Source organism: Podarcis filfolensis, assembly GCF_964270895.1.
Source record: "Podarcis filfolensis genome assembly, chromosome: Z".
Classification (NCBI taxonomy): domain Eukaryota; kingdom Metazoa; phylum Chordata; class Lepidosauria; order Squamata; family Lacertidae; genus Podarcis; species Podarcis filfolensis.
In genome coordinates, this window is record NC_139617.1 from 3,273,178 (window position 1) to 3,300,217 (window position 27,040).

At 47.2% G+C, this 27,040-nt stretch overlaps 1 protein-coding gene across 12 annotated transcripts in view; it reads right to left on the reverse strand.

Annotated features, from left to right (window-relative positions):
- The window catches only part of LOC310754025 (5-hydroxytryptamine receptor 2A-like), a 249,338-nt gene extending 226,828 nt beyond the window's left edge, over positions 1-22,510 (reverse strand). For all 12 annotated transcript variants that reach the window (XM_083595443.1, XM_083595441.1, XM_083595442.1 and 9 more), the window contains exon 1: positions 21,591-22,510. The gene's annotated coding sequence lies outside the window, so the exon portion shown is untranslated. The remainder of the gene's footprint in view (positions 1-21,590) is intronic.
- Positions 22,511-27,040: the final 4,530 nt, after the last annotated feature.

Sequence of the window (27,040 nt, forward strand, 5' to 3'; positions counted from 1 at the left end):
CTGGTCTGGAAGTACCCTTACTCTGCAACTGACTTGTATCTGCATGTAGAATGGGACAGGTGGCATTTATTTATTCAGTTCTGCAATGTGGCCCAGTGTTATTGCACCCATGGACGTAACTGGACAGTCAGTAAGGCCGCCATATACAAAGGATATATGCCATATACCAGTGGGTGAAGCCTAGGCCTTACCGGATACTGGTCATGATTTACTCCTTGTTGCTGGTCTTTAATTGTTGTATACTGCATTTTTAAAATTGCCTTCATTATAAGACATTGCATCAAGTGTTATCCCACAATCTCCAGTGCATTTTCCCATCACTTTCCTTCTTGCAAAAAGTCTTACCTATTGAGGAGGTGGGGTTATTGTGCAAGACCCCCAATCAACTTGAATCTGCCAGTATGTGATTAAATCCCACCCAAAAATAGCAACAGTCTGGATGTTTCCTGAGTGAGTTCATATCTAAGAGGAGGTTTGAATCATGCACCTCACAGCCCTAGCCACCGTGTTCCACAAAGTAATACTGAATGAACTGGTGGGGTGGCTAGGAGTGGAATCAGCACTACAATATCCTTCCAAACAATGCAAGGCTACTCACAGTAGTCAGAAAACCACACACTTACGATAGAAAAAGAGACATTTCTTCTTGACTGCAAAATTGTTCTGTGGAACTCTCTGCCACCAGAACTGAGATCATACAGGGCTATGAATGCTTTCAGAGACAGGATAGTGGGTCACATAAAATATCCATCTGTCTAGCTCCTTTATCAAATCCTGTAAAATTACTTAGGCTTCCCACATTTATTTTTGTGGGTGGGAGGAATAATAGGAGACACGGGGAGGCAATTCTGAAGCATTTTAATTTATGCACTAAGCTTTTTAGCCCACTCCTGCCCGCCCCCCAAAAATCTACAAACTGGAAGAAAAGGACACACTGACAATGTCAATCCCTATTTATGTGATGGGATAAAAGCTAATGATCCCAGACAGCTATGCAATAGGATAATAAATCCTTCATATCTCCATCTCTCTCTTTTCTAAAATAAAACCCAGTGCAGAGCAGCTTTGCTTTGCTGGCTATCATTATCTGAGCAGGAGCAAAGCAGCAAGGGCCCCACTGGCTTGTAAAATCCCCTCTTCCCCCCCCCAAAAAAAAGCCAAGATGAGACACCCCCTTGGGTTAATTGAAGGGTGCTTTCTGCAGGGCTTTCTGCAGGGCTTATATAGCAAGGTGTTGCTGTGCTTTGCGGAACCCTCTTTCCTCCCCTTTGTGTATGGTTGTGAGGGACATAAGGGGGCTTGAACCCGAGAAGTCTGCAGAGAAGTCTGGGAACTTGCTGTGCCAGAGTCATCACCAGCTGTGCTGAAAAGGTTTGAAAAAGGGCAACCAGAATTATCAAGGGGGTGGAATGATTCCCCTGTGAGGAAATGTAACAGAGTTTGGGACCTTTAGTTTAGAGAAAATGCAGGTGACATGATAGAAGTTTACAAAATTATGCCTGGCATGGAGAAAGTGGATACAGAAAAGTTTTTCTTCCTCTCTCATAACACTAGGACCTGTAGACATCTGATGAAGCTGAATGTTGGACAATACAGGACAGATGAAAGAAACGGCTTCTTCGTGTAGCGCATGGTTAAGCTATGGAACTCACTCACCCACAGGAGGCAGTGATGGCCCCAACCTAGATAGCTTCCAAAGGGGATTAGACAAATCCATGGAGGAGAAGGCTATCAATGGCTGCTGGATACAATGGCTAAGGCATCCATGGATGGAGGCAGCAATGCTTCTCAACACCAGTTGCTGGAAACCACAGGAGGGGAAAGTGCCCTTGCGTGCAGGTTTTGCTTGCAGGTTTCCCACCTGGTTGGCCACTGCAAGAACAGAATGCTTGAGTTGATGCCTATTGGCCTGACCCTGCAACCAGACTTTTCTTATGTTCTTATATGCAACTGGGACTAATAGAACGTATGCACTGTGGAATCGGCAATATACTTTCAAAGCATTATTATTATGCTACTTTAGTCATGCCCTTCAGCAAAGAGTCTAGGGAACTGTAGATGGGTGCTGGGAGTTGTCAAGAGGTTCCTATTCCCTTCCAAGAGCTACAATTCCCAGAGTAGTTTAGCAATCAATATCTGTTCCTGAAGAAGGATGGAATTGTAGGTTTTGGGAATAGGGGTTTCCTAACAACTCTCAGCACCCTTAACAAACTATAGTGGTACCTCTGGATGTGAACGGGATCTGTTCCAGAGCCCCATTCACATCCAGAACAGAACACAACCCACATCTGCGCATGCGCAGGGCACGATTCACCACTTCTGCACATGCGCGAGCAGCAAAACCCGGAAGTAACGTATTCCGTTACTTCCAGGTCGCCATGGAGCGCAATCCAAAAACGCTCAACCCGAAGCTACTTCAACCTGAGGTATGACTGTACAGCTCCCAGGAATCCATGTGGCGTGATAGTGCTTTAAATTTATAGGGCAGATAGGTTCGTGTTATGTGTGGATGCAGAGAGATATGCCAGGTGTGTGTCCACATTGTTTCAAGTTCACTGCCCTCCATGTTGGGAGCAGTGTTGTTGGCAGTGTCCGTAATTGGTGTGCACTGGTGACATTTTCAGAACTTTGTCAATTTTGCACATTTTTTAAAAAATAAAAAACCTGGTTGTATATTCTTTTCCTTGATCATGGCAAAAGATACAGCAGCCACTGTTCCTCCAGTGAGAGCTTTTCTCCATTCCTAGGATAATGTGAGTTAATACATACAAGATGCAGCAGACTGTCGGTCTTAATAAAGTAACATTTTAATTAAAGCAAGTTAAAGCCTGCCTCCACTGTTAGGAAATCCAAGGCCTAAAATGGATTTGGGGTCATCTCTTTTTAAAAACATTTAAAACTTCATGGATGAGAACAGCACAAGTGTAGTAGTTCAGGGATGCCGTGGGGCAGGGAGTCAAAGACCCATAACAATTTCTCCAGCAGGGTTCCCGTCTCCAGCATCCTAGAACCACCCAGCATGAAAAGGGGAACTTTTTAACCACCCAGAATAAGCCTTCTGGCCCTTAGTGATGATTGGAGCCAGTCAGAGTGAAAGGAGGTGAGTCAGTCCCTGAGAACGGGCTCCCAGGGTCACTCTGGAGGAGGTGCATCAGAAGACACTGAGGAGGAGTTGTTCTCTATGCTCCAGAGCTGTGATTAGCATGAAGAGACCCTGCCATTACACTAGAGGAAAGCGGTAAAAGAAAGGGAGGTAGATTTCCCACCTTGATGCAACTAAGTGAGATTAAGACCTAGAACAGCCTTTCTCAACCTGGTATGGTGTACCAGTTAGAGGACAATTGAACTCTGTGCCTTTCAGGGAAGTTTTTAACGTTTGATGTTTTATTGTGTTTTTAATATTCTGTTAGGAGCCACCCAGAGTGGCTGGGAAACCCAGCCAGATGGGCAGGGTATAAATTATTATTATATTATTATTATTACTATTACTATTACTACTACTACGACTATTTCAGGTGCTGCTGCATTCCAGCTCCCAACAACCACAACCACATAAGCCATTGGTCAGGGATGATGAGAGCTGCAGTCCAGCAGCTACTGGGGAGAGCTGGTTGGAGGAAGCTGACCTGGAACATTCTTGCAAGTTTGTGTCCTCACCTTACCGCAATCCCTGGCTCTGCCTTGCATCTCATTAAACTGCAGGATGCTGTAGCAGAAGTCCTTAATCTGCAGACAAAGATATCAAGGGTGACACAGGCATTTGGCTTCTCCTTTCTGAATCAAAGTCAGAAGCTGCTTCAGCGGGGACTGTGGCATCTTTGTAACTGAGTGATGGACCAGCTGGGGATGTCTGACATTGGCTGAACAGCCAAGAGGGAAATCAAGCTTATTGTGTTGTAAATCAAAGCTGGGTGCAGGTAGGCACAACTCTGGAGGGGGAATAAGGGTGAGGAATTTGGTTTTGATTTGTAAGCCACGGACAAGATCCCTAGAAGTGTTGAGGGGAGTATCTCCTTCCTTAGTGGGCTTTGAGGTAAGGCTGAGTAAGGCATCGCCACAAGACTGCACTTTTCACAGCAGGGTGTGTTAGAAGAAGAGGTCCTAAATCAAACTGCTTTCAACCTCATTCAGTTCTAGAGAGCCAGTGTGGTGCAGAGGTTAGAGTCCTGGACTAGGAACTAGGAGACCAGAGTTCAAATCCCCACTCAGCCATGAAGCTCATTGGGTGACCCTAGGCCAGTCACAGTTTCGCAGCCTAAATTAGCTCCCAGAGTTGTTGTGAGGATAAAATGGAGAGGAAGAAAAGCATGCATGTCACTTGGAGAAAAAGAGGAGATGGAAATTGAATAAATCAATTAATCCAGTGCTTTAAAATGTAGCAAATGAACATGTCCTAAGGAACATACAGTGTACATTTAAAAAGCAGGGAGGGGAGAGGGAAGGAAAGTAGCATGTGAGCAAATGCAGTTGCATGTGCAGAGATTTTGCTTCTACTTGTGAAAGAGACTGAGGCAAAAGAACCAGAGAAAAGAAAAGTGTTTTAAAAGGAAATTGATGGATGTTTCTCTCTCTATTTCTCTCACTCACTCTCTCTCACTGTGTGTGAAATAGAGGGTAGGGCCTCATCCAGATTTCCTTTGCAGCACACTTTACAGGCACAGGTCTGTGCGCTAAAGCTCTCTGCCCAAGTGCTTTTGCTTTGTCCAGGCACTTTCCCCAGGAAAATCGACATTTCACCATTGAATTGGAGCAAGCATAAATCCATGGAAACCCCAAATGTCATTTGCTCTGATTCAGTGGTGAAATGAGAGAGAGGGAGAGAGGAAGGAAGGAAGGAAGGAAGGAAGGAAGGAAGGAAGGAAGGAAGGAAGGAAGGAAGGAAGGAGGTGTGTGTGGAACCTCTGGGTGTTTTCAACAATGGCAACAAGAAAAAATAAAACTGAGTTGTTTGATGGACTTTCAGGCATAAAGCATCTGTAGAAAAATGGGTATGCAATATGTTGTGGCACCTGGCATAAAAAGAAGAGAAACAGGCAGAAAGATTTCCCTCCAAAAACAACTAAGTATTGGGGTCATCATCTGGTTCACCGTATTCACAGGCTTAAAGAGTGGACTCTTTCCAGCAGGGATGAGGCTTCAGCCCTCCAGCTGCTCCTGGACTGCAGCTCCTATCAAAAGATCCCTGCCTTATCAAAGGCCCTTTTAGTCCAGAATTCTGTTTTCAGTGTCCAACCAGATGCTTCAGGGAAGCCCCCAAAGCTGGGCATGTAATGAGAACTGCAGCCCAACAACAGCAGGAAGGCCAAAGATTCCCTACCCTGTTCCAGCAATATCTTGAAAATGGGCAGCATTCACACTAAACAGGAAGTTTGTCTGTCATTCCTGGAAGCATCTGGTTGAAAAGCAGGAAGTTGGTCAAAATCTGGGGTGGAGAACCTGCAGTCCTCCAGATACTTCTGGAATACAATTCCCATCATTCCCGACAACTGACCATGCTGGCTGGGGCTGATGGGAATTTGAGTCCATCAGAGAGTCACAAGCTCCTTATCTCTGATCTAGATGGATCTGCTTTAGCCTGATCAGCAGAACTCTTCTTACGTTCATTACAAGGAAAAGTTAATAAATTGGATTGTGTCTATCCTGCACTTAACTATGCACACCCAGGCAACTGAAATTCTGCTCCCCAGGAAGCAGCCTGTAAATTATGCAGCATGATTAAGCAGATTTGCATATGCTTCCTTATATTGCCCAATTGATTCTGCCTATGTTAGTAGTCCTCAGGAGATGGGATACAGTTGCTTGCTTTGCATACGGGAGCTACCAGTAGTTGGGGCTGGGAATGTTCCCCAGTCTGAAATCCTAGTGAGCTGCTCCTAGTCAATGTAGTCAACAGTGAGTTAGATGAGCCAGTGGCTTGACTCAGTGGGAGGCAACTTCTTGTTTCCTAAGGTCACTGAAAGGTCAATCGCAGGAAGCCTTGCTCAGTCTCCACCCCCTTTACACACACACACACACACACACACACACACACACACTTTTCTTCAAATACAGTGGTACCTTGGGTTATGTACTTAATTCATTCCGGAGGTCCGTACTTAACCTGAAACTGTTCTTAACCTGAAGCACCACTTTAGCTAATGGGGCCTCCTGCTGCCGCCGGAGCACGATTTCTGTTCTCATGCTGAAGCAAAGTTCTTAACCTGAAGCACTATTTCTGGGTTAGCAGAGTCTGTACCCTGAAGCGTATGTAACCCGAGGTACCACTGTACATGAAAGGTTGCTGCATACAAATTGGCAAAGACTTCTTTTCCGTTGCTTCAGAGGGCAGGGTGAGGTGAAGCAGACTCACAATATAAAGGGCATACTTCAGCTGAACACGAGGAAAAAGTAGCAGTTGGTCTCCTGGATTTTAGACAGGGATTCTTTCCCAGCTCTACCTGGAGATGCTGGGGATCAAACCTGGAACATTCTGCATGCAAAGCAGGTGCTCTACCACTGAGCTGCAGCCATTCCCCAAAGAACCAATGAATTAGACTGAAACTGATGGAACCAACAGCCCAGAGGAGTGATGGACTCTCCCTGGTCTTCAAGCAGAGGCTATGTTTGACAGCAGTGTTCTGGGGATGCTCTTACTGTCTGGATTTCCTGCATCAAGTAGGGGGTTGGTTTAGACAAGTTTTCTTCCAACTCTTATCTTTCTATGATTCATTAAGCATTGCCCACACACTTGTAAGATTATTGTTATAAGCTTGGGAGTTTGACAGGAGAGAATTAATGTGACCAGAACAACTACAGAAACAAATGGTAGACTGCAGGTGCCTTAGACAAACTATGTGCACCCATAATCTTACATTCAGACATTACCACACCCAAGTGGCCTGTTTACTGAACATTCATTCTGATTTGTTTGCAAAAAGGTTGCAGGGAGGTTATAAACTGTCCACTGTTTGTAGAGCATTCTGATTTGTTTGTGGGGAAGCTTACACACCATCACATCAAGTAATAGTAATCCCACACATTCCTCTGCGTTTCTGCACCTTTTTCCTTACTGGAGAAAGTCCAATTACTAAACTCAAACATTACAAAAAGCATTTGTAATATTCATGAAGGACAAGGCTATCAGTGGCTGCTTGCCATGATGGCTATGCTCTGCCTCCAAAGGCAGAGGCAGTAATGCTTCTGAATTCCAGTTGATGGAAACCACAACAGGGGAGACAGCTGTTGTGCTCATGTCCTGTTTGCAGGGTTCCCATTGCAGCATCTGGCTGGTCACTGTGAGAACAGGATGCTTAGCTATAGGAGCTATTGGCCTGATCCAGCAGGACCTTATGTTTTTAAGGCTCCAGTGACCTTCCAAAGAAAATCAAGCCTGGGTAAGTACTGCACCGCATGAAATTCCCTGGCAGGACAAACAGGGTACGCATAACATGACGTTAGAGTCTTAAGGGTTACTAAGGAGCTTAAGTGGAGAAATTGTGGTATCATTATATGATCTGCAACCTACAGCTCGAAATGATGCAGTGATTGGGATGCGACAATTTCAGAGTCTACATATCAACTCTAATTATTTTGGAATTGCTCATAAAAGCCACAGAAACCAACAGACAGCAAGTACCAAACTCTGCATTTCCAGTGATGTGGGGGCTATAATCAGATTTGAGGGACCTAATTTGAAGCTGTCCAGCCGGTCAACAAGAAGCCATCTAGCCATCCAGAATGCATCAGCTGGCTTTGAAATCTGTCCATGAAAATAATAGAATCCTGAAAATAAATCTGTAATTTTGTATAATTTCCTCAGGATGCGTGCTGACGACCGCAACAGAATTTATGGCACTGTGAGTCATACCCATCTCCTTCAGAGATGTGTATGGGATGCTAATATCCTTAAGCTATTTTAAAAAATGATCCAGGAGCCCTTATGCAACAAACTCATAAGAGAAAAAAAACCCTGCCTCAAAGATCAAAGCTAACTTGCGTAAAAGAAGTCCACTGAACTTCAGGACTGTAAGGACAGCTAAATATATTCTGATGCTATTGTCAGAGATGCTATCAATGGCAAAAAAATAAAATGAATAAACAACTGTACCACTCATTTGGGGCATCAAGCAGGGATCTAGGCTGATGTCTTCTTCATTCAATCCTTAAAAACTGCATAGAATGAAGGAATTGCAGAGTTACAAGGGACCCTAAGGGAGCTCCCTGATAGATGGCCATCCAACCTCTGTTTGAAAACCTCCAATGAAGTCCACCAACTTATGAGTTAGTCTGTTCCACTGTCAAAAAGTACTTCCTGATGTTTAGTCAGAATCAGGTCCCATCCTCTGGAGCAGCAGAAAACAAGCTTGCTCCAACTTCCATGGGACAGCCCTTCAAGCATTTGGAGCTGGCTATCATATCACCTCTTTAGATGCTGCCAATACGGCCAACTATTGTCCAGTCTCAAATCTTCCATTCTTGGGCAAGGTGACTGAGCGGGTGGTTGCTGAACAACTCCAGGCACGCCTGGAAGAAGCAGACTATTTGGATCCCTTCCAGTCAGGATTCAGGCCTCATCATGGGACTGAAACTGCCTTGGTCGCAGTGGTCGATGATCTCCAGCAGGCTAGGGACAAAAGTGAGAGCTGTTTCCTAGTTCTGCTGGATCTCTCAGCGGCTTTTGACACCATCAACCAGAACATCCTTCTGGACCCTCTAGAGGGGCTGGGAGCTGGGGGCACTGTTATACAGTGGTTCCACTCCTTCCTCCTGGGCCGTGTTCAGAAAGTGGTGGTAGGGGATGAATGTTCAGACCCCTGGGCTCTCACCTGTGGAGTGCCTCAGGGTTCTGTCCCCCATGCTTTTCAACATCTACATGCAGCCCCTGGGAGATCATCAGGGGGTTTGGGCTGAGTGTTCATCAGTATGCAGATGATACCCAGCTCTACCTCTCTTTCAAATCAGAACCAGTGAAGACGGTGAAGGTCCTGTGTGAGTGTCTGGAGGCGGTTGGAGGATGGACGGCAGCTAACAGATTAAGGTTGAATCCTGACAAGACAGAAGTACTGTTTTGGGGGGACAGGAAGCAGGTGGGTGTGGAGGACTCCCTGGTCCGGAATGGGGTAATGGTGTCCCTGAAGGACCAGGTGTTGCAGCCTGTGCGTCATTCTGGACTCACAGCTGTCCATGGAGGCGCAGGTCAATTCTGTGTCCAGGGCAGCTTTCTACCAGCTCCACCTGGTACGCAGGCTGAGACCCTACCTGCCTACAGACTGTCTCACCAGAGTGGTGCATGCTCTAGTTATCTCTCGTTTGGACAACTGCAATGCGCTCTATGTGGGGCTACCTTTGAGAGTGACCCAGAAACTACAACTAATCCAGAATGCAGCAGCTAGATTGGTGACTGTGCGCAGCCGCCGAGACCATATAACAGTAGTCCTGAAAGACCTACACTGGCTTCCAGTACATTTCCGAGCACAATTCAAAGTGTTGGTGCTGACCTTTAAAGCCCTAAACAGCCTCTGTCCAGTATACATGAAGGAGCGTCTCCACCCCCATCGTTCTGCCCAGACACTGAGGTCCAGCACCGAGGGCCTTCTGGCGGTTCCCTCACTGCAAGAAGCCAAGTTACAGGGAACCAGACAGAGGGCCTTCTTGGTAGTGGCACCCGCCCTGTGGAGTGCCTTCCCACCAGATGTCAAAGAGAAAAACAACTACCAGACTTTTAGAAGACATCTGAAGGCAGCCCTGTTTAGGGAAGCTTTTAATGTTTAATAAGTTATTGTATTTTAATATTCTGTTGGAAGCCGCCCAGAGTGGCTGGGGAAACCCAGCCAGATGGGCGGGGTATAAATAAATAAATTATTATTATTATTATTATTATTATTATTATTATTATTCCAAGTCAAACCATACTAACTTAGCACTGTTCACACTGTCTGGCAGTGGTTCTTAGAGATGGGAATCAACCCTGGGATCTTTTGCATGCAAAGTACATCCTCTACCACTGAGCTACTGACCTTCCCCATGTTCTTGGATGTTGCTGGCCTAGACTGGCTCTCTCACCTAGTTGCCATCTCCCCCCATCACAGACAGCACATTTGGGGAAATCCCCTGCAACCAGGGCATGGCTGGGCACTCCAGCAGGAACTGATGTGCATGCAATTGCTTTGCTCTGCTTACACAATGAATTTTGCATTTATTTATTTGTCCAGGCATTGTGTAAGTGCTGAGCAAAGAAGGACCAGAGGATTAGGCACACCACACAGACCAGCCTCCCTCCCTCTAATAGAATGGTCAGTGGAGAATGCATTCCTATCACTGACATTCAACTGCCTCTCCAGCAAACTTCTGCCCCTGGAGTAGGGTGTGTGACATTTCTATTTTTATTTTGCTTAGAACATTCCTTACCCACTCTTCGTTAATTTAAGCAAATCCAGATGCACCATCTGAGTCCAAGTCAGAAGGCAGATGATCGCAACCAGTCAGCTAAAGTAAACATGAACACTCTCACTCAAATCTACACAAAGCCTTGACAAATATCCAGGTCTTTCGCTGGTGCTTGTGAATGCATAAATGCACCAGCAACCATGCAGTGCCAGTTTCATCCACTGCGTATAGAGAATGCCCTTCACACAAGTGCCAGCCTCATGCTAGGTAGGTGATCAGAGCAAGAAGTATATTTCCGAAACCCCAGAACATGCTGGTTAGGATCCAAAAAATAGTGTGATGCTGTATGCCTACTCATTCCATGCCCAGGGGCACACGGATGAGGCAGAGCTCACAGGCAGCCACTGCTGTCAGGGTTCCTGTGACTACCAGCAGGCTGCAGAGGCAAAATGTGCTACCCTGAAAATCAGGGTGCAACAACACTAGGGGCTTTGTCTTTTGGCCAAACCTTGGAGAAGGGTGATACCTCGGTGGCATATAGAAGGACCCAGGTTCGGTTCTCTGTATCTCCAAGGAGGGTGGGACCTCCTACAGGAAAATGTATTGGGACAACTCAAGTTGCAGGAGCCTGTGAGTGGGGATTAAGAGGATCTGCTATGCAAGCAGACTCTCTAAAGTGCTGGCAGGATAGCCATATGTGGTAACATTGGGGAAGCACTGCAGAACAAACTAAAGCATCGGTCCATCTGTTGACACTGTAGCCTCACCTCTCCGGTGTGCCACACCAGAGTCTTTTTCAGTCCTGCCTGCAGGTGCCAGGGATTGACTCTTTTGCATGCAAAGCATGTGCTCTGCTCCCTTCCCCCGATGCATTCTCTATGCAAGGTATAATTACTTTCTTTTTGTCTGTCCTGATCTATTACTGATTGATTCCATTGGGCAACTCAGAGTTTTAGTATTGCTATAGAGGGAGGGAAACCTCTCTCTCCACTCCACGTTTAGCTTTATAAAAGCTCAGTCTCATCCTCCACCCACTGAACTGATTCTTCTCCTATAGCAGACATAGGCAAACTCAGCCCTCCGGATGTTTTGGGACTACAACTCCCATCATCCCTGACCACTGGTCCTGTTAGCTAGGGATCATGGGAGTTGTAGTCCCAAAACAGCCGGAGGGCCGAGTTTGCATATGCCTGTCCTATAGCAATATTGCTACTGTCTCAGTATAAGGCAGCCTCCAATGTTCCTATTTAAAACCAAATTGTTCTTTCAAATCAAGAGGACTAGAATCCTGCTTTCCTTTCTTTAATGGAAATGGACTACAGCTCGGTAGGAGAGCGCCAGCTTTGCAAGCAGGAGATCCCCAGGTTCAATCCTGGCACCCACAGGTAGGGCTAGGGAATACCCCTGTTTGAAACCCTGGAAGGCAGCTGCCAGTCAGTGTGGACAATACTGAACTAATGGACTGAGAGTCTGACTCAGTAATGAGGCAGCTTCTATGTTCCTTCTTCCAGCAGATCTGCAATGGTGCTCTTCCTGAAGGCAGTGTTCTCTGCAGCGTGCTCTGTCAGGCACTGGCAGAGGAAGAGGGGGGCGGGGGGAGCGCACTGTCCCCAGCACCACGATCCCGGTGGGGTGCCATCGCAGCTGCCCCCCCGCACTGGGTGCCACACCCCCACAGGCAGTGCGCCATGCCCCCAGAATGCATGTCACGCCCCTGCAGGCGGCGCGCCACCCCCTGGGACACACGCCAGTCCGCCCCCGCCTGCTCTCTAACCCCCCCCCCCGTGCAGTAGCATGGAGCTCCACCACTGCTGTCAGGGTGCAGAAGGGAGAGAGACCAGGGCAGAGGGAAGATTTCTCCTGGAGGAACTGTTTAACAGGTGAGGAGACAGAAAAGAAAACAGCCCTCTTGATCCAGCCCCTTGGGAAAGTTGCCACACACACACAGCTGGGGGGTGGGGGTGGAATCTGGGCCCCACATCCCCTCCAGAAGCAAAAGCAAAACCATACCAAGCCATCCAATGTTGCACAACCTGCCTTCATGAGCACTGCAGGGTGATGCTGCCTCCTTGGCCGCTGCAACTCAGCCATGTTCTACCTGCAGGCAGGCTGTGCTTTGCTAGCCCTGCACCTGCTTTGGGATGGAGGAAGCTAAAGTGCATGACAGAAAGATTGCAGGCGCACCCTGCCAAGACACTGCAAAGCGAAGCAAGGCAGCCCTTCCTCCTTCCAAAGTCAGGCCGAAGAAAGATACAGCCAGAGAGGGAACCATTCTTAGTGCTGCAGCATGAAGCAAGGGGTATGGCTCCAGTTAACAGTCTCCACTGGATGGAACCCAGAAGGGCCACCCTGTCCATGAGTGCAAACACAAACCTCTTCCCTGACTATGGCTAAGTACCCCCACCACCCAAAATCTACAGAGCCCAAAGTGAAGAGCAACAAAAGATCGAAACCACAATCAAGGCTCACCTGCTCCTGCTGGTGCTTTAACTATTCCATGTTGTGCTAAACCAAGGTTTAAGTAAGTGATCAGCTGCCAGGCATGTCAGCTTCAATTATAGTTAACATTTACAGTGGTACCTCGGGTTACAGATGCTTCAGGTTACAGACTCTGCTAACCCAGAAATAGTGCTTCAGGTTAAGAACAGAAATCGTGCAGCAGCGGTGCAGCAGCGGCGGGAGGCCCCATTAGCTAAAGTGGTGCTTCAGGTTAAGAACAGTTTCAGGTTAAGAATGGACCGCCAGAACAAATTAAGTTGTTAACCCAAGGTACTACTTGGTACCCAAGGTACCAATTTCATAGGTGGCATAGGATGCATTGTGCATTCAGCTAGTGGTAGGCTGGCAACAGTGTGGAACATGTGACACACAACACCTGCCTGCTGCATCTCAGCAAAGGGGTCCCTGCATTGCCCCCCCCCCGAACTCCAGAATCTCAATGCAAATCCCCAATTAGACTTTGCAAGCAGGGCAGGGAAGAAGAAGCCCATTCACTGCCAGTATTTCAGAAAGTCCAAAGCAGTTAGACCCATGTAATTACAGTGGTACCTCAGGTTACAGACGCTTCAGGTTACAGACACTTCAGGTTACAGAGGCTTCAGGTTACAGACTCCGCTAACCCAGAAATAGTACCTTGGGTTAAGAACTTTGCCTCAGGATGAGAACAGAAATCATAGAATCATAGAATCATAGAGTTGGAAGAGACCACAAGGGCCATCGAGTCCAACCCCCTGCCAAGCAGGAAACACCATCAGAGCACTCCTGACATATGGTTGTCAAGCCTCTGCTTAAAGACCTCCAAAGAAGGAGACTCCACCACACTCCGTGTGGCAGTGGCGTGGCAGCAGCAGCAGGAGGCCCCATTAGCTAAAGTGGTGCTTCAGGTTAAGAACAGACCTCCAGAACAAATTAAGTTCTTAACCCGAGGTACACTCTATAGGCTTCTTAGGCAGTCATCGATCCCAGATGAAGCTGATTGAGTGGCTGTTAAGGGGCAATGGAAAAGGCACTCAGTGTAACTGATTTGGTCAACAGCTCACATATCCCACACAAAGAAAAGGAGTGTGATTTTTGTGTTAAGGCTGGACTCCTGCTCGGTGCCAACTGCAATCCTCTGCACACCCACTTGGGACTTACTCCCAAGTAAGCATGCTTAGAATCAGTCTCCAATTTCTCGGCTGTCGTGGAAATGACAGGGCCCACATTTCTTGCATTTCCTTGAATGGAAAAATTATTCCACCTTGAATTCTTGCCCCTGGTGCTCCAATTTCTTTCCCTTCTTCTGTTGTCTTCTTTATCCCTTTTTCTAGATTGTATTTGAAGTTTTTGTACAACTCAGCTTGCAGATGAGGGTTTAATGCAGGAAAGAGTAAGCAACCTCCAGATTCCCAGACTATCCCTGTATCTTTGACCCCTTAGCTTGCCTCCCTATCTCTTTGATGTTTAGACAGATATGTCTTGGGTTGCATCCTGTCTACAACTTCCTCCTCCTCACATTTCTCTCCTGTGCTTCAAAATGAGAGATCATCTTAAATCTATCCTCTGAGAACATAGAAGCAGGCATGTCTGTGTATGTCTTCTCTAGATTAGTTAGTTAGCTTAGTACCAAAAACCTTTTATATCTAAGATATATTTTCTGCAATAAACTCCTGTATTATTTTCTTACTCTACAAGCACCTGTTTTTCTGTGATTTCAACAAGTTTATTCTCTAATGTAATCAAAATTCACAAGCCAGACACTGCTTACTCTGCATACCAAAGAGCTCCAACAGGTAATTCAGTCCAGTAGGAAGACCCTTGGGGAAGTCAGCTGTCCTGTCATGCATGGGTCGTTCCAAGCCCTGCTCCCAGTTATCCTTAGAAATGCTGTGAGCCAAAACAGGGACCTTCTGCATGCAAGGCAACGCCTGTCAAGCTACGGCTCTTCTCTCAGGCATGCAACAAAAGGAATTCCTCAGCTATTCTTGCATAAACAGGAGTCATAGCACAGGCTCCCAAATGGAATGCACCTTTCCAAGCCATGCCACATTGAGCCAAAGCAACCGTGGTGGTGCAGCTCATTCCATCAGAATGACACCACCACAAAAAGCACTGCTGGGCACTTGTGTGCATGTGCCATCCAAACTCTGCAGTGTATAAGCCACAGCCTTCCAGGCATGCCAATGGCCAAAATGCTGGGGCAGGGATTTGTGAGCCCTTCATTAACAGCCAAATAAGCCACTTGCCATCTTAGGAAAACAGACAGTAGCAGCTGCCATTATATCAGGGAGGTTAACTGAACACCCTACACTGCCAATTTTGCCCCTTCACTGCATCAGTCCAAGCTCACGCATGCACAGTCTCAATCTGCTCTGAATAGGCTTTTCTCTCTCTCTATTTTTTTTCCAGCTGATTAAATCTTGGCCACTCCATTTTGACTCCGATTGCCTTAATGATGAATCATTATCAGGCTCTGGCCCTGTAGGAAAGCAATTTCAGTGACTACTTTCTTCCCATTTGCAACTACATGTGTTTCACCAGTGCTGTCCTTTAAATTCACCTTTCAAGTCAGCCTCCATTCTTGTGAGTAACAAGAGAACATTCCCTCAATTACCTTCCACTGGTAAGCAAAACAAGGAAAGGGCTCCTGCTCCAGTGTAAACAAAGTCAAGTATTTCTCCAGAAAAGGGCTTGCTGTTGTCACCTGTGCTGTGAACATGTGTTTTGTTTATTTGTTTATTTACAGTCTCTGCTAAGCCTATTCCAGCTGCCCCTTTTAACACCAACGCAGACACACGTCCCAAAAGATGGCTACAGGCTCCGGATTCATAGAAAGCATTTAGCTGCCTTCCTCTGATACTTGCCTCATCCCCAAGACAGACACACATGGAAAATTTTGCTGGAAGTTAATTCGTGAGCAATTTCATTTCCTATGTTGTGTGCACCAGCTCCGGGGGACAAATGTGAGCAGATTCCCATTGCTCACAAGGATGGGCTTTTTGTATAAGAAGATATAAAGATACCCATAAACGATATATCTGTATCATCTTACCGGCTGCAGATCACCCGTGAGGCATTCAACAGGAGAATATGAGGTTACAATCTGCTGTTGTAACCACTGCCAGATAGGCAGTCAGGGCTCTTTATTCCCCAGATCGTGCTTCAAGAACCCAGGACCTCTCTTGCCTCTCCTACATACCAAACTTTGATTGCTGCCTGCATTCACTTTCCCATTGCTAGAGAAACCCCATGTGAATGAAGGACTGAAGCTGTGAACACCTTGCCATCTTAAAATGCAGTGCGGTCATTGCTCTTCCTCCCTCCCTCCCCCTCTCCACCCAACACACACACTGTGTTTCCAAGTCACCCTCTGTAGGCTGAGAGGGGGCATAGATGCCTTTGGAAATAGCTTAGTCTGTAGAGAGCATGAGATGCTTAGTCTCAGGGTCATGGGTTGGGCAAAAGATTCCTTCATTGCAGGGCTTGGACTAGATGACCCTTGTTTTTCCTTCCAACTTTATGATTCTACATGGCTTATGTTTTCAATTCAGATCGAACATGGTTTGGGAGGAAACCACATCAAAACACAGTATTTCTCAAGAAGCTGCAGGATAAATATGGGTTGTGGCTAGTGGTGTGTGTGCAAACCAGTGGTGGGAATGCAGTGGCTGCAGGAGTGCATACAAAGCCTAGGTCAGCCTTCTGTAACCCAACATCCTCCACCAGCAGGTCCCTAGGTGGGCTGCAGCAATTTAAAACTCAGTATTAAAAACTGTTGCAACTAATTACGTACATTCACAGGAATAGTGTGGGCCATGAAAACACACATTCAGGTGTTGAGGTTCATTAGAGCAACATTCCCTTTGCCTCATCATTTGCAAGGGACCTTGCCCCTCCCTCTCTCCATCCTCATTTTCTTCCTTTCCTTTTTCCTTGTCTTAGAACAAGCCAGGCTTCGTTAAGCTGGTGCCCTCCAGGCATTTTGGACAACAACACACACCTTCAGCCCCAGGGTTACGTGAGAGAGGGATGTTACAGCTCCAGCTTCTCACAACACAGCTTCTCACAGTTCTGTCTCGGGACAGAATAATCTGTTGGTTTTAGTTCTCTCAGTTTCTCATTTTTCCAATCTTAAATTCAGTTCCACACATTTCTGCAGCAATCTGCATTTTAAAAAACTAATGAATTGGAGTGTGAATTTCTCCTAATAAAACCCATTTTTGTATGCAGTTTGACTAATATAGACATTTTTGCCAGCCATCTCCCCCAGTATAATGAATTCACCAATATCAGCATTTTATGCACACTTTCCCTAATCTATGCATTTTTGTAAACGTTTAGACAGAGAACTGTTTCCAGAATTTAGATAACTGTGGATTTCAAAGGATGGCTATGTATTGGTTAAGTGATCATTTCGTAAGATTCAGCTTCAAATGCAGGCTGAATCAGATTTCTTCCGTAGTCCTAATAGAGACACATCAATTGGGGAAAGCAGGACATCAAGCTGATTGGCAGTAGGTTGAGAACAGTGAGTGTGGAAACACTCATTCTCAGTGCATGTCCTTAACTTGTGGAACTCACTGAAACAAAGTATAGTGATGGGTAGAAGCTTAGGCTGATTTCTTTAGATAGGCATATCAATTAGCCATGATAACTAAACAGAGCTTTCACATTCAGAGACGGTATACTTTCATTTACCATGTCCCAGAGCTGTGTCCAAACAAGAGAGCTGGAAGAAACTCTTCTTGGAAGAAAGGAGAGGGGTTGCAAAAGCAGTGGATCCTTTCTGCTTGTTGATGAAGTTCCTGATGGGCAATGATTATATATAGCCGCCCAGAGTGGCTGGGGAAACTCATAAATTATTATTATTATTATAGCAGGGTTTGGGGACCCCGCAGTCCTCCAGTTGTTGCACTACAACTCCCATCACCCTTTCACTAGCTAAGGCTAAGGCAGGTTGGAGACCAACATCTAGAGGACCACAGGTTTCCTATCCCTGATATAAGGGATATTCCCAGTGCTCTTCCTCCAGCATTCAGAGCCCTTTGTCAACATTATCTGAATAATCCCTCCAACCCAGTTTATAAAACAGAAGCATCAGTTGCACTGGTAGGACAGCAGGGTACGGAGTCCAACAGTAGGTGGCGCTAGAACAAATGGCAGCCAGAGACACCCACTGGACTAGTTCTAAGAAAGAAGGCGAGCAGGTGGAGACTGGCTGAGGGCAGTCCCCCTTTGCCCTAATAGACCAACCTCCATTGCTGTCACACAGAACAGAATAATTTTCCCTATACTGGAGACTGAGGCTGGAAGAAGCGCTTAAGGGCACCCAATGAGCTCTTGGCTAGAGTGCAATTTGAATTCAAAGCTCATCGTAAGGAACTATGATGCTTGGAAGGTCCCCCACATGAGTGCCTGAAGATGGGCAAGTGGTCTGACTCAGTGCACAAGCAAACTGTCTCTATTTTCTGGTGGATTCAATCACATGCTGCAAGTTTCATGTTGTGCAATGCTTAGAAGGTCTTGCACAGCAAACCCGCTTCCCCAGAAGACTCAACTTTTTGCAGTAAGGAAAGTGATGGGGAACTGCACTAGAAAGTGTGGGTTAACATTTGCTTTGACACAATGTCATCTGATGTATCCCACAAACAAATCAGAAGGAAAGCTCATTAAATATTCTAATCTCCCCGCGAATGTATTGGGATGAATGTTCAACAAATGGGTTGTCTGAGAGCTGCATGCTAAGGCAGATTCTTATGCTCTCTCCCAGATAGTAAGCTTTGCCACTGAAAGATGAGAAATTGTGTGCCTTGTTCTGTGTACACACCAAACATTTAAAGCACATTTCTCCACCTTACAAAGAATCCTGGGAAGTGCAGTTTGTTAAAGGTGCTGGGAGTTGCAGCGCTGTGAGAGCTAAACTACAATTCTCAGGATTGGGGGGGTTGCTTTAAATGCATGGAGTGTGTGCAGCCATCAGAAGCCAAGCACATGTATACTCACACCCTTTACACATCCCTGTTATAATTATTTCTTCCACATCACCAGTGTGTCAGCCACTGCCTGCCTGAAGCACCCACCCTGTTTCAGTACAATTTGAGAAAACATGCTTATTCCACCCCTCAACATATGCCCTTCACTGAAAACAATTCTGCAGTTGGCACTTATCCCTTGAAGAGACATACACATACAGAGAGAGAGAGAGATAAAGGGTGGCAAATGACAAAAAGCTCTCTCCATTTCTGCCTGGGAGGAAGAGTTCCATTGTGGCGACCCTCCCGGCAGTTAGAAAAATCATTCTACGCCTGTGGTCACTCAGCAACAACTAAACTGGATTCTAAACGTTCAGCTATTCTAAACGTTCAGCTCCCCTCCGAGAGAAGGGAAAAAGCACCAGCCACACAGAAACTGAATCCGTTCCAGTACCGATTTAAGTAGTAACGTGCCAGCAGAGGCTCGCACATTCCGACACCACTTCTAACTCCCAACCCAATTAAAGAAAATCAGTCGCTTGCATCGCTTAGTAACCGAGATCAACACAGGGTCAACGTTCTATTGGAAAATCAGAGATGTTGCTGTTCCGTGGTCCTCTGCTGCTGCTGCTGCTGCTGCTGCTGCTGCTGCTGCTGCTGCTCCATACCTGCGAGCATACCTCCCCGGGAGAACAGCTAGTCCTAATCTACTTCTAGGCGCTCTTGGTGTTCTTCACTGGTGCCAAACTACGCACGGCCCTCTGGGTTAAGCTCCGCAGTTGGCACATCCGAGGAAGCACCAGGAATGCTGCTGCGCTCCATAGGTGCATGGCAGCAGGGCAGAATGTGCCCTGGCTGATTCCCAGGCTGTTGTTCTTAGGTGCTCACAGCACAAGGAAGGCGCTTCCAAGAGAAAAGGCAGGTTTTGTGGGGGAGGGAAGAGAACAGGGGTCGGAACAGATTGTTGCTCTGTAGCAGAGCAACTTCTGTGGATGCATGAAGTCCTCGGTGCAACTCTCTCCCTGCCACTCGCGGGCAGCATTGCCCGGGGGAGGATATTGGGCAGCTGGGGAAAAACCCCGCCCCACTCTGCCTAAAACCTTGCAGAGCTGTTGCCTGTCCTGGATTAACAAACCGATCAGCCTGACTCCATAAAGCAGCTTCTTTTGTGTGCATGCTGCTGGGCACCTAGGCACCTGCCCCACGGAAGCCATTCCGAACATTGCACTCTGTCTCAGCACCGCCAACATCGGCGAAAGGCCATCCGTCTCTGTGAAAACGCCCCTCGAGCCTGGCCAAGGGTCAGAGGCTCGCTGAGGGCTGCTGGGATGAATTTTTCTATGTTATTGCTTCGGCGTCAAAGATGTTTTTACTGTTGTTGCGCTCAAGGCTCGTTTGCAGGTCCCGGGAGGAGGTCGAAAAGTGGGTTTAAAAGAAAAAGCCTTTAATTAAATAGCAGTTTTGGCCTGCAGTGCTTTTGCCTTGAACACATACACACGAACACAGGCAGCACTCAGGTACACGCTTGCTGGAGAAAGGTAGGGCCTTAAGCGTTTAAAAAGTTGCAAATACACAAAACCACAAAGCGATCTTAGCTCCGCCAGGCGGCCGAGGCAAAGACACAAGATTTCATTGACAATCCAGCCCACTCCCGGGTCTACTGCCCCACTCCTGTATATGCTGTTCTCATCGCTCCCCATTTAATCCCAGCAACAACCCTGTGAGTTAGGTTACATTAGTCCCACGGTGCGGCACCAGGAGGTTGTCAAGCGCTCTCCCTGCTCCCTCTCTTTTAATGGGGTGCCTGGGAAACCTAGGCAAGGCTTCTTGGAGAGGAAAGGATTTACTTTCCGAGGAATCAGCTGACGCGGTAACTCTTTAGTAGGTCTGGGCGGTGGGATTCCTTTGGATGTCAACAACAGGAGAAGAGCCACAGGTCTGCAGAGACGGTGGGCGCTTAACCCTCCTGCGGAAGCCCCAGCGCTCTCCTCCGCACGCCCCCGCACTCTTGCGCATCAGCCCCCGTTCACTGCGACGGGTCTAGCGCAGGTGGGCTTCTCCGGGTAGATCGTACCCCACAGGGTCAGCAGGCGATGCGCTGCAAGGAACAGCTCCTGTGGCCGCCCCTCGCGCCGCGCACCCCATGGCCCACCCCAGCACCCACAGGTGACGTGACCTTGTCCAATTTTCCCGGAGGGAAGAATGCTACCCAGGAGAATGTGCAGAGCTACAGACTCGTTTGTAAAGGGGGCAGGAAGGACGACAGCCTCTGAGCGATACCCTCCGGAGGCAATGAAGCGTAACTTCACAAGGCGAGGAGAGCGTTACAAAGGCACATTACCACCGAAAACCCAACCTAGTTCGCAGCGCTATCCTACGAGGGTTTTCTAGTCTGATGTCCCGTCGGCTCCTCTATCCTAGCGCATCCCCAGCACGGGAAGGGAGGGGAATCGCTGCCTTTCATCCAGCGCGCAAATCCCGCGCACGCTTCCTCGCCAAGTAAAAAGCGTGCACGGGATCGTGGCCAAAAAAAATATATCTCTTCACAGCGGGTCCCTGCCTCCCCCAAAGCGTAACTGCCTCTGGGGTGAAAAGGGCCCACGAGATATAAAACATAAGCCACATCCTGGCTGAGCTGTCCCGAGAGAAATTTGCCCTCTCGCTCCCCCTTCGCCGCGTCCGGAGAGGCAGACTAAAAGCAGCAGGGATAGCAAGGGGCAAGCCTTTCGGAGACGCAGACTGTGAGAGGCGCGCGCTTCGCTAGGGGCAGCCTACCTGGCAGGCGCGGTGTCCGGCCGCGAGCGAGCGCCGCCCGGAGCTGCTGCTGCTGCTATTCCTCCTCGTCCGGATCCCCGCTCCCCTTCGCGCGGGTCTGCATGCCATTGCTGTGCGGCGACGCCCGGGCTCAGGCTGCCAGCCTCCTTCCAGTTAGTGGCCGCCGCCGCCGCCGCCGCCGGTCCCGGCGCGCGCTCGCTCGCTCAATCAACCCTGGCGGCGTCGAGGGCGCCTCCGCTGCAGGGGCATCTCCAGAGGCGCGGTGCGGCTTCGCGGCGGCAGGAGCAGCGCCTCCGCCGGCCGCTGCAAGGCTAGGCTGTTGGTCAAGGCTACTGTTACACCCCAGCGCCGCTTCCCAAGAGAAGGAGCCGGCGTAGCAGGAGCAGCCACCGCAACTCCGCCAGCCGCCAGCACCGCCTACCGTCCGCCATCCCGCCGCCGCCGCCTGGCCTCCCCGCTAATCGGATCCGCTGCTGCTGCACGCCTCTGTGGGTGACGGGGAGGGAGGGGAGAGGAAAACGAAAGACCCCGACGTCTTAGTGCTGCTGCTGCTGCTGCTCTTAAAGGAGCCTGGGCCACCAAAGCGCCTGCCCCAAGAAGCCTGCGAACGGTGCCGCCTCTCTGCAAAGACAGGGCGAGAAAGCGGCCTTCAGGGCCCCAGAGAAGCCCCCTCCTTAAGGAAGGCAGTCATTGTACCGTTGTGGTCCCGCTATTGTACCGCATAAAGGTGCAACAGGTGAAGTGACAGGAGAGAAAGGGGCCACCTGTTGATGTGCAGAGGACAGCGTCTCCTAGGGGCGCGCCTGCCCTCTGTAGGTGCGGTTGCCAACTGACCAGAAGTCACACCCCACGCTGTTCCTTTCCCTTTAAGAACAGCTGGGTGGATAGAGGTCGGCAGCTGAAGCTGTATGCCACATGGCCATTAAAAGCACAGCTGCAGGGCCCACTTTTTAAATCTGCCAACACTGTGGACAAGAAGATAAAAGGTTACTCTTCCCTTTCTAGCTATGCTTTTCATTGGTAAGTTTTCAAGGCTGGCACAATATCACAATGTGCAGCTTCCCCATCATCACAGCATTTCTAGGCACTTCTGTCTGTCAGGCACTGGTTAAAATCACACACACTGTACAAGCCCAGCTGACTTCTACCAAGTCAGACCACTGCACCATCATCTAGCTCTGTACTGTTTACACTGACTGGCAGCTGCTCCCCAAGTTTTCAGGCAAGGATTTTCCCACTCCAACCCCTACCCAGAAATGAGAGGTGTTGAACCATGGGCCTTCTGTGTGCAAAACAGATGCTCTACCACCGAGCTGCAGCCAACAGACAAACAACTGTGCATGATCAGAGGAACCAGGGGTCCCCCACCCACACAGGCAGCAACTCTAGGGGGCCCTGGGTGCTTTGACATCCACAAATTTTTCACTGTGGATGCCCGGCCTCCACTGCTACCACCCACTGCCTTACCTCCAACTCTCCTACAACAGAGGCCCCACAGCAGAGGTGGAGGCCCCAGCCCAGTCGCTGCAGTGGCACTGGAAAGCAGTGGTGGTGGGTGGATATCAAGCAGCATGTGCACGCAACGTGATGTCATGTCATGTCCAATGTGATGTCACCATGTCATGTCACATGCACCATTGGGCACCCACAGCCTGGGGCCCAAGTTGGCACCTCTGCTTGCTTGTTCTTTTAACAGTACCCCATTCCAAGTTGTTGGGGGCTGCAAGTGAGAAGAGTTGCTGGTGTGCTCAGCTCCTGCTTGCCGGCTTCCCAAGAGGGCATCTGGCTGGCCATTGTGAGAACTGAATGCTGGACTAGATGGGCCTTGGCCTGACCCAGAAACCAGGCTCTTCTTATGTCCTTAGGAATGGGCCCCAGTCTCTGCGGTTTCTCAAACTACTCCTTCCTTGTGGCAGCCTCAGTAACCATTTCTGCTCCACTCTCAGTTTTTTTTTAATTATTTACTGACACTTGATTAAATTATTTAAGGGCCTGTAATAACTTAATATCTTTATTGGTAAATAATTTACAGTTGAGAAGAGCTTGTTTGCTGCCTTTATGGTCTAATAAATCATCCCCATCTTTCTTGTGAAAAGCTAATACTTCCTGGCAGTGGTGGAGCTTCAATGTAACTGGTGTGAGATTGATATTGTGTGCTATCCTTGGTGATCTCTTTATGTTTCTGTAGCTCAGTGGCAGAGGATATGCTTTGCTTATAAAAGGTCCATCCACAGTAACTCAGAGCAGGGCTTTCAGTGTGGCTGCTCCTGTTCTGTGGAATAGCATTCATGTTGAGAAGTGACAAGTGCCACTATCTGCACTTTCTGGAAATCATAGAATTGTAGAGTTGGAAGGGGCCACTAGGGTCATAATTAAAGACATTTCATTTTTGTTCCAATGACCTTTCCCAGCTCGGTGAATGGGTCTCTGCCATGGGAATCTACTTTGCATTGTTTGGCATCTCCTGCACTACAAAGGCAGATCAGCAAATGGTGAAGAAGTGTCGATATATTCAGCCTCAAAATATGTGTGGTTGTTTCGTTTTGTTTTATTGCTACACGTTGTTCAGGAAAAGAAAATGGTGCATCAACTCTACAAGAAACAGATTCAAAAGACTGGAAGAACATTGGAGCAATTATCTCTTCATATGAGAGGATTACTGACCATGTAGAAAACTATCAGACCTGGAGAGAACTTGAGTTGTGTTTATCTAAAGGAAAAGAAATTGATAATATTTATTAGCAGAAAATTGAGAGAACAATACTGGTGACAAATCTTGGACTTCAATTGTCTTATCAGAGTTCTTGGCATGCAAAACTTGGCATTCTGTGGCATAATTTGCCCTTATAGAAGGGAAATTTTATTTGTAAAAATGTGTATTTTAGGCAAAATTGCATAATTTCACTTTAAAATGTCAGTGAACTTTCACAAGGACTTGTTTTAAAAAAATCACAAACTGATGTGGAATCTTAAGGGGAGGAAATGATAAATTTGCAGACTCACCCATCGCTGACTCCGTATGCTGGAGTAAGAGTTGCAAGACTCTCATTTTCATTGCTTTCCTGGGCTTCTTAAGAGAAGCCTGACCTGCAGGCATAAATAAATAAAGCTTTTCCCAACATATTATACTGGGGGGAGGGAGATGTGTTTAGCTAGAGCTAGGGACCTGAAACAATCTAGGCATGGCTGTAGCATAAAAAAACCCCATTCCTGTCTCTAATTTGCATACAGACTGACTAGGCCCAAAGACAAAATCCAGTTCTCTATATGGGCCATTGCAAATATAAACAAGCAAAATTTCAACCTTGCATATACTTGTCCACATATACATAGTGAGTCTGACATCTGAGCAAACATGCATAGGATCAGGCAACAGGTCATTTTTGTGCCTAGAGGTAAGACCTGTCATTAGCTTTGATGGGCATAATTGATCTGAGATACATTCAGAGTCTGCAGGCTTTTGGGGAAATGTCACACAAGCTGCCTCTGGCACAAGTAATGATCCAATGAGACCTGGAAACTCACCAAGAGTGAAAACCATTTGCAGGTGTTTTAAGAACTGGAGTGTTTTTGTTTTCTCTTACTGGATTAAAAAAGAGTATTGTACCTACCCTGGTATTGGTGCAGGTTGAACGGTAGTTTATACATTTTATGAATAAAAGAAATGAAACAAAATGGCTTGTGCAAACTGCCCAAGTGACTGATTGGCTGCTTTGCAGTTTTGTCATGTGTAAACTCAGGGCTGCACTTTTGTTTTAATTGACAATTTGAAAAGCCAGGAAGAAAGTGAAGCAGAGTCTTTTGTAGAGGCCCTCCCACTTGGTCACAAGGAAATATAGATTTTTTAAAAGGAGGATTCCCTGGGTGCCAAGATCCAAGTTTGGGGTGGTTGGTTCCTGGAACAATGCAAAGTTTAGCACCAAGAACCCCTCTCCTCTGGCTGGTATTTGCAGGGTCATGCTTTCCAAACATCATGTCTGAAAAGAGCTCAAGGAGGTCCAGATGTCTCTGCAGTAATGCAGGAAAGCTGGCCAAGGAGAAGAGAGCCAAGGGGGACTGTGCCAATGTGCAGTTCATCTCTGTGGGAGCATTGCAAAATAGTGGCCATCCAGATGTCTGTGGGAAAGCCACAAGTAGGACTCAAACACAAGTGCACTCTCCCATCACTTGGTATTCCAGCAAATGGTATTCAGAATCACTACCACCTTGAATGTTGAGGCAGTGCACAGCCATTGTGGGTAGCAGCCACTGATAGCCTTCTCCACCATGAATTTGTCCAATCCTTTTTTAAAACCATCCAAGTTGGTGACCATCACTGTCTCTTGTGGGAATAAGTTCCACAGTATAACTTTGCACTGAGTAAAGAAGAGCTTTCCTTCATATATCCTGAATCTTCCAACATTCAGTGTTATTGGATATCCACAAGTTCCAGTGTTATGACAGAGGGAGAAAAGTTATCCATCCACTTTCACCGTGCCATGCATATTTTTACAAATTTCTCTCATGTCATCTCTTGCCTACGTTTTTACTTGCTGCAACCTTTCCTCATAGGGGAGATGCTCCATTCCCTTGATCATTTATCTTGCTCTATTTAGATGCAGCAACCAGAAGTATACACAGTACTCCATTGCTCACACCATAGATTGTTCAAAGGCATGGTGGTAACAAGTGAAATGTTTTCCAGCTTGGAGATAAAGCAATGGAAAAAGTTTCGCCAACATAACTTAGGATGAATGGTCTTATATTAGCCATGGTGTCCAGGGACTCCAAGCCCCATCAGCCCAGCCACCATGGCCAATGGGAGGCCAGAGACTGCCCCCTCTGTACTAGCCTATTATTGTCTAATTGGCATTGACTCTGGGGTTTCAGGCAAAAGAGAATTGCTTCCCAGCTATGCCAGCTGAGCATCTCTGAGGGATTATAAATACTATTTAGAAGTATTTGCATTTGTATATAATACTGTTGAGTATTCCAAGCACTTCACATTCATTACATGTCTGGTGCATAGCATTTATTTATTTCATTTAGCAAAATTTATATAACACTTAGCTGTAAATAAAGCCTATAAGCAGTTCACAAAAATGTAAAAATACATTTCAAATGTTGGGGGGAGGGAAGCAAAATGAATAAAACCAACAGTTAAAAATATATATTCAAAGGTAAAACTACAGATTAAAAACCAAACCAACTTTACATGTCTGGAAACAGAAAAGTTTTTAGCTGGTACCAAAAAGTATTTTTTTGCTCTGTAGATGCAGCATAGCACCCTCTCCATTCCCTAAAGAAGACTCATGGAGTCCAGTGTCACTGAAGATCCATGACAGCCTTTCTCAATCTGCCTCCCTCCATCTGGGGCAGAAGAGAGGTTGTGTTGCAAAACATCTGGTGGGCACTGTTTTTCTGGAAAGGCCATTGCAAAAATCCAGAATTCAAATGGAATCTGCCCTTCA